This window comes from Eubalaena glacialis, chromosome 12 (assembly GCF_028564815.1).
Source record: "Eubalaena glacialis isolate mEubGla1 chromosome 12, mEubGla1.1.hap2.+ XY, whole genome shotgun sequence".
In the NCBI taxonomy this organism is placed as follows: Eukaryota; Metazoa; Chordata; class Mammalia; order Artiodactyla; family Balaenidae; genus Eubalaena; species Eubalaena glacialis.
The window spans coordinates 24880422-24887873 of record NC_083727.1 but is presented as its reverse complement, the minus strand read 5'-3'; the positions used below and the strand labels follow the sequence as shown (position 1 = coordinate 24887873).

Genomic DNA, 7452 nt, shown 5'->3' with positions numbered 1-7452 from the left:
CAGAAAAATAGAGCGGAATCTACCCAAGTTTTCAGTAGAAGTACTCAAAGGGAGAAGATACACCTTCACTCGTGGACCTCGTAGAAACTCCTGGATTGTGGCAGTCCCACGAGGTGGGAGAGGTAATAATATAATAATATAATCCAGTAATAATATAATCCAATACTCCCTTCAGATTTTGTTTGTTTGTAAGATTCCTGAAAAATCTTAACTTCCAGTCTGTGTCAACCTGATACCTTGTACCTGTTGCTTTTATGAGCCTAGAAGTCCTCTCCATTTTACAGATGGGAAAACTGAGGCTAAAGAAAATCATGCACAAGACTGGAAAAACCATATTAGATTTCAGTACAGTCAGCTGTTCCTGTGAAGGTCTTATATTTTGCTGTATTTTCACTCACTGCCAAGACTGGGAAAAATGACAAGTATGGTTTTTTTTAAAGTGTAACTAAAATGTACTTGAAAAACATCACAAAAATATTATCCTGTTTAGGTAAGGCCCAAGGCCCAAGTTAAAGGACTTCTTTAAAGGACGCAGGGAAAAAAACACCGCCACCAACAAACCCAATCATCTACTGAGCAAAAATCATGTCTTTTCTACTCCCTGAAGCTCCTTAGTGCTCACCCCTCTGCTTTTCAGAGCAAGCATTGCTGCTTCTTCTCTGAAGACTCACTCATTCTCCAGTCCTCTGGGAGAAAACTAGTTTGCCTTTTTGACGGTGTGCCAAAAATGGAAAAAGGAAGAATTTAAGCAACTGTCAACCAGGAAATTTTTTGTTTGTTTGTTTTTTAAAAAAGGAAATTTGCCAACCTAGCCAAGAAATTTCATCTAAGTTACAGACTGTCAGTCTTTATAATCCCTCTTTGTTCCTTTTCTTTTCTGAATCCCGCATTTTCACCGAGGGTAGATAATCTTTAGCATTATCCTCATTGGCTCAGCTTAGCCTTCAGTCCCTTGGGGTCCTGCTGACTCCATAAACTTTCAACTCCTAAATCCAGTGCTGGCTCACCCAGGAAAGAAAAAAGCAAATTGAACAATAAAATTCAAGCTGTAGCTTCCGTTGTGACTCAAGAGCAGAAAATGTTTTTAATGGCCAAAAGCACATAAATGCCATTAATCACCAAGAATTTGTTATTCCTCATTGGAGGCTCCAAACAAACACTGTTTTGTCCAACTCCATTACTATCTGGGATTTGAAAATTATCTGATTGAATATTCATCTAGGGTTGAGCATTTTGGAAATTCTTTCATAGAAATGATACATGCCAAAAAGGAGGAAGGAACACTTTTTTCTCCCTTTCTTTTCTTTTTCATCCCTCCCTTGTGTGTCTCTTCCTTTCCTTAGGCTCTTTTGCTGTGTCAGCCCTTCTATGCACGATCGGTTTTCTGTGATCTATGGAAAACTCCCACCTCAGGAATTTGAAGCCTTCTGTTAAAGTCTTTTTATTTTGTTGAGTCCAGGCTACAGACTTTTGTTTTGAAAAAGTCTTAGAGGCTTGTATTATAGCCACACATTTTCATTCTTTGAGCTGCATGTATAAATTAGACCATTTTTTAGGAGGCACTTTGCAGGCATACTGTCTGGAATATTTTTCTAGTGTATCACTGAAGCATTAGTATTATTTGGAGGTTCACACAGTAAGTTGATGGGATGCTTTCTTTCTTCTCTTTTTTTTTTTCTTCTGATATTTCTAGAGCAATAGATAAGTGGTTGAAAAATGTTATAAATTAATTTGTTGGTGATTCTTGGAATAAATTAGAATAATTGATTTGGGAAACCTAAGTAAATATTTGTCGCAACAAACCCATTTTTTAATTTCACGTGGAAGAAAGCTGCATTTTCCTTCATGCACAGAGATCAGATCAAAGGCTTGTGTTGAGCAATAGGGGCTCCAAATCGATTCTCTGGTCTTGTGGGACATAACTTCTTGGGAGAGGTAGACTACAGTGTAACTACAATATTCAGAATGCAAGCAAGAATTTTTTAAAAACGATTCTTCTTTTTCTGAGTTGGGATTAAGGACTTTAATAGTGTGTCATTTTATATGCTCCATTCAAACAGAAAACTAATGGGGGAACAATTGCATTTGTTGAAAGCCTGCAGTGTACCAGGCTCCATATATATTCTCCCCACAGCCCTGCAAGGGTGAACATCGTTTTCCCTACTTCACAGATGAAGAAAAAGAGGCTCAGAGGGGTTAGGGGATCAAACAAGGGTCAAAAACATAATAAGTAGCAATGCTAGGAAGATTCATGTGACTCTTTTTCATTTTAACCTATTGCCTCTAGTAGGTAAGGATGCTAATTCGATATTTGCCATTACTGCCTACCTAGACAGGTACATTTCACAGAGAATACTAATTCTTGCAGTGGTTTGCCAGCCAGAGGAAGGGGAGGCCATTGCCTTTGGCTAACTGGTCTCTTCAGGAATCTTGAGGATGAGCAGAATGTCTTTTCCTTCTCACTGTGTTGCCCCCCACTGCCACCTCCCCAGATGGACAGCTCAGAGAAGCCTGTCCATACTTTTAGCCGATGTCAAAGTGTTCAGGGTGAGGAGAAAATCAAGTCATACACGCACTGTTGTATCAGGTATAGTAAAACAAGCGTGAATCAGCTTGAGTTCTCCTATGACCTTCAGTCTGGGATTCTTTCGTAGGTCCCTGAATAAAACAATCTTAATTGACAAGATCATAACAAGTTCTTGGTGGGATGGCAGTGGTTCTGGCCCTAAGTGCAACTGTAAAATGGGCAGACTTATTTTGGGGGGGTACTTGCTTCCCCTTCAGAGCTGTTGTCTCTATGATGAGAATTCCTCTTCTGTCGGGCACCCTGGACCTTCATAATCTTTCCACTTTCCCCTCAACACAATCTGCTCTGGAGAGCAATCACTTGGAAAGAATCTAATGAATTAATCATCACTTGCAGGTATGACTGTAGGGGTGGAATTTCAGGAATCGAGGCAGGCAAGGGAAGATGCAATTCAGAGCAGCAGAGGTTTCTTAACAGCCTTCAATGTATAGGACATAGGTGACCATCTGTTCATAGAATGTTCATGGGTAAGGCTGATCCTGGAGGGAGACAGAAGACTAATGTAGATGGCTGAAGGGCGCTTGACCAGAGTATGCATCTGGAAAAAAACCAAGAGTTCTCCTGCTGGTCTGTTGTCTCTCTGCCATCTTCCAAGTCACTCTGCTACAAACTGTGGCATTTAGATTGAGGTTGGGGTGGGGTGGGGAGTGGGGGAGCATTTTCTTTCCTGCGTCTGGGCTCTCAGCCTCTTTAGAAGGCCAAGATGGTTCTTTCAACCACTGGAACTTGGTCAAAATATTCTCTATAGAAGAGTGATTACGAAGACTGACAGCCTAGGCAATGCAGCATAAAAATGTAGCACATTCTTAAAAACTAGTCCATTGATTGGCTATAGTGCCAATAGAATTCGATGAAGTTTTCTTAAAGGTGTTTCCCTGTCTATTGTTTATTAGAAGCTTTTTGGAAGACCCAAGCTTTTGGTTTTGGAGTTGAGGAAGTTTCCTGGAGTGTCCGCAATTTACCTGTCTCCTTACTTACTGTAGATACTCACCTAGGGCAGAAGGACATTGCCAGTCTATAAGGTGATCCATGGTGTAAAAAAACTAAGAACGAGGTTTCTTCCACAGCCAATTCAGAAGCATCACTCTTTTATCTAGAGAGCCAAGAATTACTGGAGGCAAAGGGACAGTGGCAATCTGTGACAGGGTAGGTAGATGATACGTTTCTTTTGTGCTTGAGGGGTTGGCCAACGATATTCGAGGTAATTGTAACTTATTTCTCTCAAAAAGGAGGAGGTGAAAGGGCTCAGGGAACACCTCTGTATATTCCACACTGTGAGAGGATGTGTTGGAGAAATAACACAGAAAATAAGCCAGATGGGAAAACAAGAAGAGAGAGAAGAAGAAATATCTATGTCAACAAATCTATGTAGAAACTAGGCATATTCATACTTCTTTTTGTTTTTGTTTTTTAATTTGCATCCTTCTATTAGAGCATGGCTCTAGTTGTTTTCTAATTATTCCTCTAAGTCTGCCGACCCCCACTAGGTTATGAACTACGTGAGGGCATGCATCTTCTTTATTTTTGTATCCCTGGCATCAGGCATGCTGCTGGACACAGAACAGTTCCTCAATAAGTGATTTTTAAATGACGGAAATAATTTTAATATAATAGAATTCTGATTCTAAAATAATTGCTTCCCCAGGAATGAGACACCCCTGTGAGTCATCTCAGAGAATTTAGGGGATGAGTGGAACCAACAACCTGACCTGAGTAGCACTAGATATTGACTAGTAAAGAGATGTCAATCTTTCTTACTGTAATTGACTGAATCTGAAACATGAATACGGTGAAGTTAGCCAAAGAGGATACCCTGGGGCAAGGAAGATCACACAAGATTGAAGACTAGGATGATGGGAGCCACAAAGGCCAAGATCAGAGAAGCTGCACCCAGATTGTATCTGAGAAAAGCAGGTGAAGATGCAGGCATTTAACATAAGTAAAACTCATGTTACCTGGCTAGTGAATGTGCTGCAGGCACTGTACAAGATAGACTTCCCAGAATAGTGAATGACAGGACTACTAGTCAGGGGAGGACAGGCATCTTCCTGGGGAGAGAGTCTTCAGGGAGCAAATAAGAAAGGCCTGTTTCCTGCTGGGGTGATAGGAGAGATGAAAAGAAGGCCTTACAGGATTGGAAGACTGGGAGACTCTCAGGAAGAGTGAAAATTTACTCTGCAAATTCAGAGTAAAATATCCTGAGGTGCAGAGAAGGAGTCTTTAGGTATTCCTAATCTTTGTTGCAAAATAGGCCCCCTGTATGAATGCCAGATTGGTCAACCTGGGAAGCCTCACACCAGGTACAAATTTTAGAATGTAAGACACTAAATAATAGAAGACACTAAAAATTCACAAGACCTCACCCTGGTTTCTGAGTATGCTAGATAAAAAGGAAGTCAGTAATTACATGCCAAGGAAAATTATTAGGACAACTCTTAGATATCTTGATATTTTGGGTAACTTTTTCACATTTGTTGTCATTATCTCCATCTAGTTTCCCATAGTGATTAATGACATTATCTTAAAATGGAAGGGCCTGCCTGTGTACTTATTCTGGGATGTACCATGAAAGGGAGTATGTGGGAGAATCACATGGTATTCTGTCCTCTACCCTGGGAGAGCCTACCTTGGAGAAACACATTGGGACTGTAAAGTGACTCCAGGTTTGTCACTGGGAGTAGCTTGGAGGACTGTGACACAGCTGAGGGTAAGCAAGAAGAAATTAGACTGCAGAGATGCTTTATCCCAGCCTCTAAGAAATTCCAAGGGATTCCTAAGCCTTCAAGAAATGATGGAACTACGTTATCTCAATCGAAGAAAAACTTAACATGTCGTAACGATTTGACAATGAACTCTCTGCTGGTTGGGAGGAAGTTGCCGTGTATAAACCTGGCATATTCATGGGTGCATGTGCTTTAACTTCTTGGAGCGAGATGTGACAGAGAGCCTGCCAAGATCACCAAACTCACCAATCCCCACTGCTCCGATGGTTCCTGTAGGAAAAACTGTTACAGTCATAAGGAATCTTCAGTGAACCTCCAGGACCAGGTAAGGAAGTGAAACCATTTAGGGGTTGAGTGGGATTTTTTTTCTCTTCTTCCAGTTTGTGGACGTGACTCTGAAAGAGAAAGGAGGGTAATAATTGGTTACATAGAAGGCATCCGAAGGAAAGAATTTGTCTTCTGGATCATGACAGGAATGTCAGGAAGATGTACTACTGAAAATGGAAAAGGGCACTGGATCAAAGTAGAGAACGTATTTAACAAGGATAAATGGATGAAGGGGAGGGAGAAAAATCAGGACCGACTACCAAGTAGGTAGTAAGGACAGTGGGCATGGCAGAGAAAGGCTCTGTATAGTGGAGGTGGTTCTTAGTAATTATCATTCTTTCATTCATTCAACAAATAACAGAGAAGTTCACTAAGAATAATACTTACGACCTTAGAGAACTATCTATGTCAACACAGAATAGGAGGTGACAAAATAACTCGAAGTTTTAAAGCACAAAATGAATATAATGTTATTGAGGGCATTAAGATTTGATGGGATAAAACTCAAGCTAAAAATATCAAGAGAAAGACAGACTTTGTTAAAAAACTTATCTAGCAGAAGAAAAATAGAATAGTGCTATGTATAACTAAGGATACTTCCACGTGCAAACAAAGGTAAAGCAAAAAGGCACAAGAGAAATAAACCAATTATACTGCCATGAGAATATACCTCAGACCACTTAGGAAGAGGAAAAATATGGATATTATGTTTTTGGTGTTAAATCTTGGTATGAAGTAACCCTTTGCAGTTAACGGGAGACTATCTTTTGGAAAATTAACTTTGATAAAATGAAAGTATTTGATGAGCATTTAACTTTTAATGTTGCCATTTTTAATCTCTAAAAAAGAGGGAGAGTACAAGAGAGGTAAACGTCAATATGGAAATTCTGAGGGGGATTAATAATAGTGAGGGAGTAACCAGAATCTTGGAGTTCAGACTACTGCGAAAGTCACATATGTCCCCTTGCCCAGTGTTCCTCAAAATGAGGTTCCTAGACACAGTAGCACCACACGTTGTTGGTCTGCAACAAGCTTAAAGTAAGTTTTGGAAACTTTTACAGTAATTTCCATCGCCACAACATTTTTACTATTCAAAATTAAAACTGATCCCTTGCTCTCTTCCACTGGAGGCCCACACACCACGTCTCTAGTAATGCAAGTACTCAACGCCCACATCGATGGGCGGCGGAAGATTGCCTTTGCCATCACAGCAGTTAAGGGTGTGGGGCAAAGATGGGCTTGTGTGCTGTTGAGGAAAGCAGACAGACCTCAGCAAGAGGGCAGGAGAGCTCACTTAGGATGAGGTAGAGCGTGTGATCACCATGATATAGAATCCACGCCAGTGCAAGAGCCCAGACAGAAGGACGTGAAGGATAGAAAATAGGTCCTGGCCAACGGTCTGGACAACAAGCTCGGTGAGGACCTGGAGCGACTGAAGAAGATTCAGGCCCACAGAGGCTGCACCACTTCTGGGGATTTCGTGTCCGCGGCCAGCACACCAAGACCACAGGCCGCCGTGGCTGCACCGTGGCTGTGTCCAAGAAGAAATAAATTTGTGGGAGTAGTCTGTTAATAAATAATTTATACAGTTAGAAAAACACAACTGATCCCTCACTTACAGATGCTCTGAGAAGCACTGTCCTAGTTCGTGATAAAATAGAATTCAAAAAGTGTACTGCTCCTTGTCCTGAAAAGGAATACAGCTTCTTAGGAAAAAGAATCTAAAGAGAAAACTAAAGAGTGAGGGAATTTGAGTGTACAGCTGGGGATTATTCCCATGGGACAAATGAGGGAAATCATCTAAAAAGCAAGGTG

General features: G+C 40.8%; 1 pseudogene; it reads left to right on the top strand.

Moving 5' to 3' along the window:
• Window positions 1–6790: 6790 nt before the first annotated feature.
• LOC133102409 (small ribosomal subunit protein uS13-like) lies at window positions 6791–7192 on the top strand (annotated as a pseudogene).
• Window positions 7193–7452: the final 260 nt, after the last annotated feature.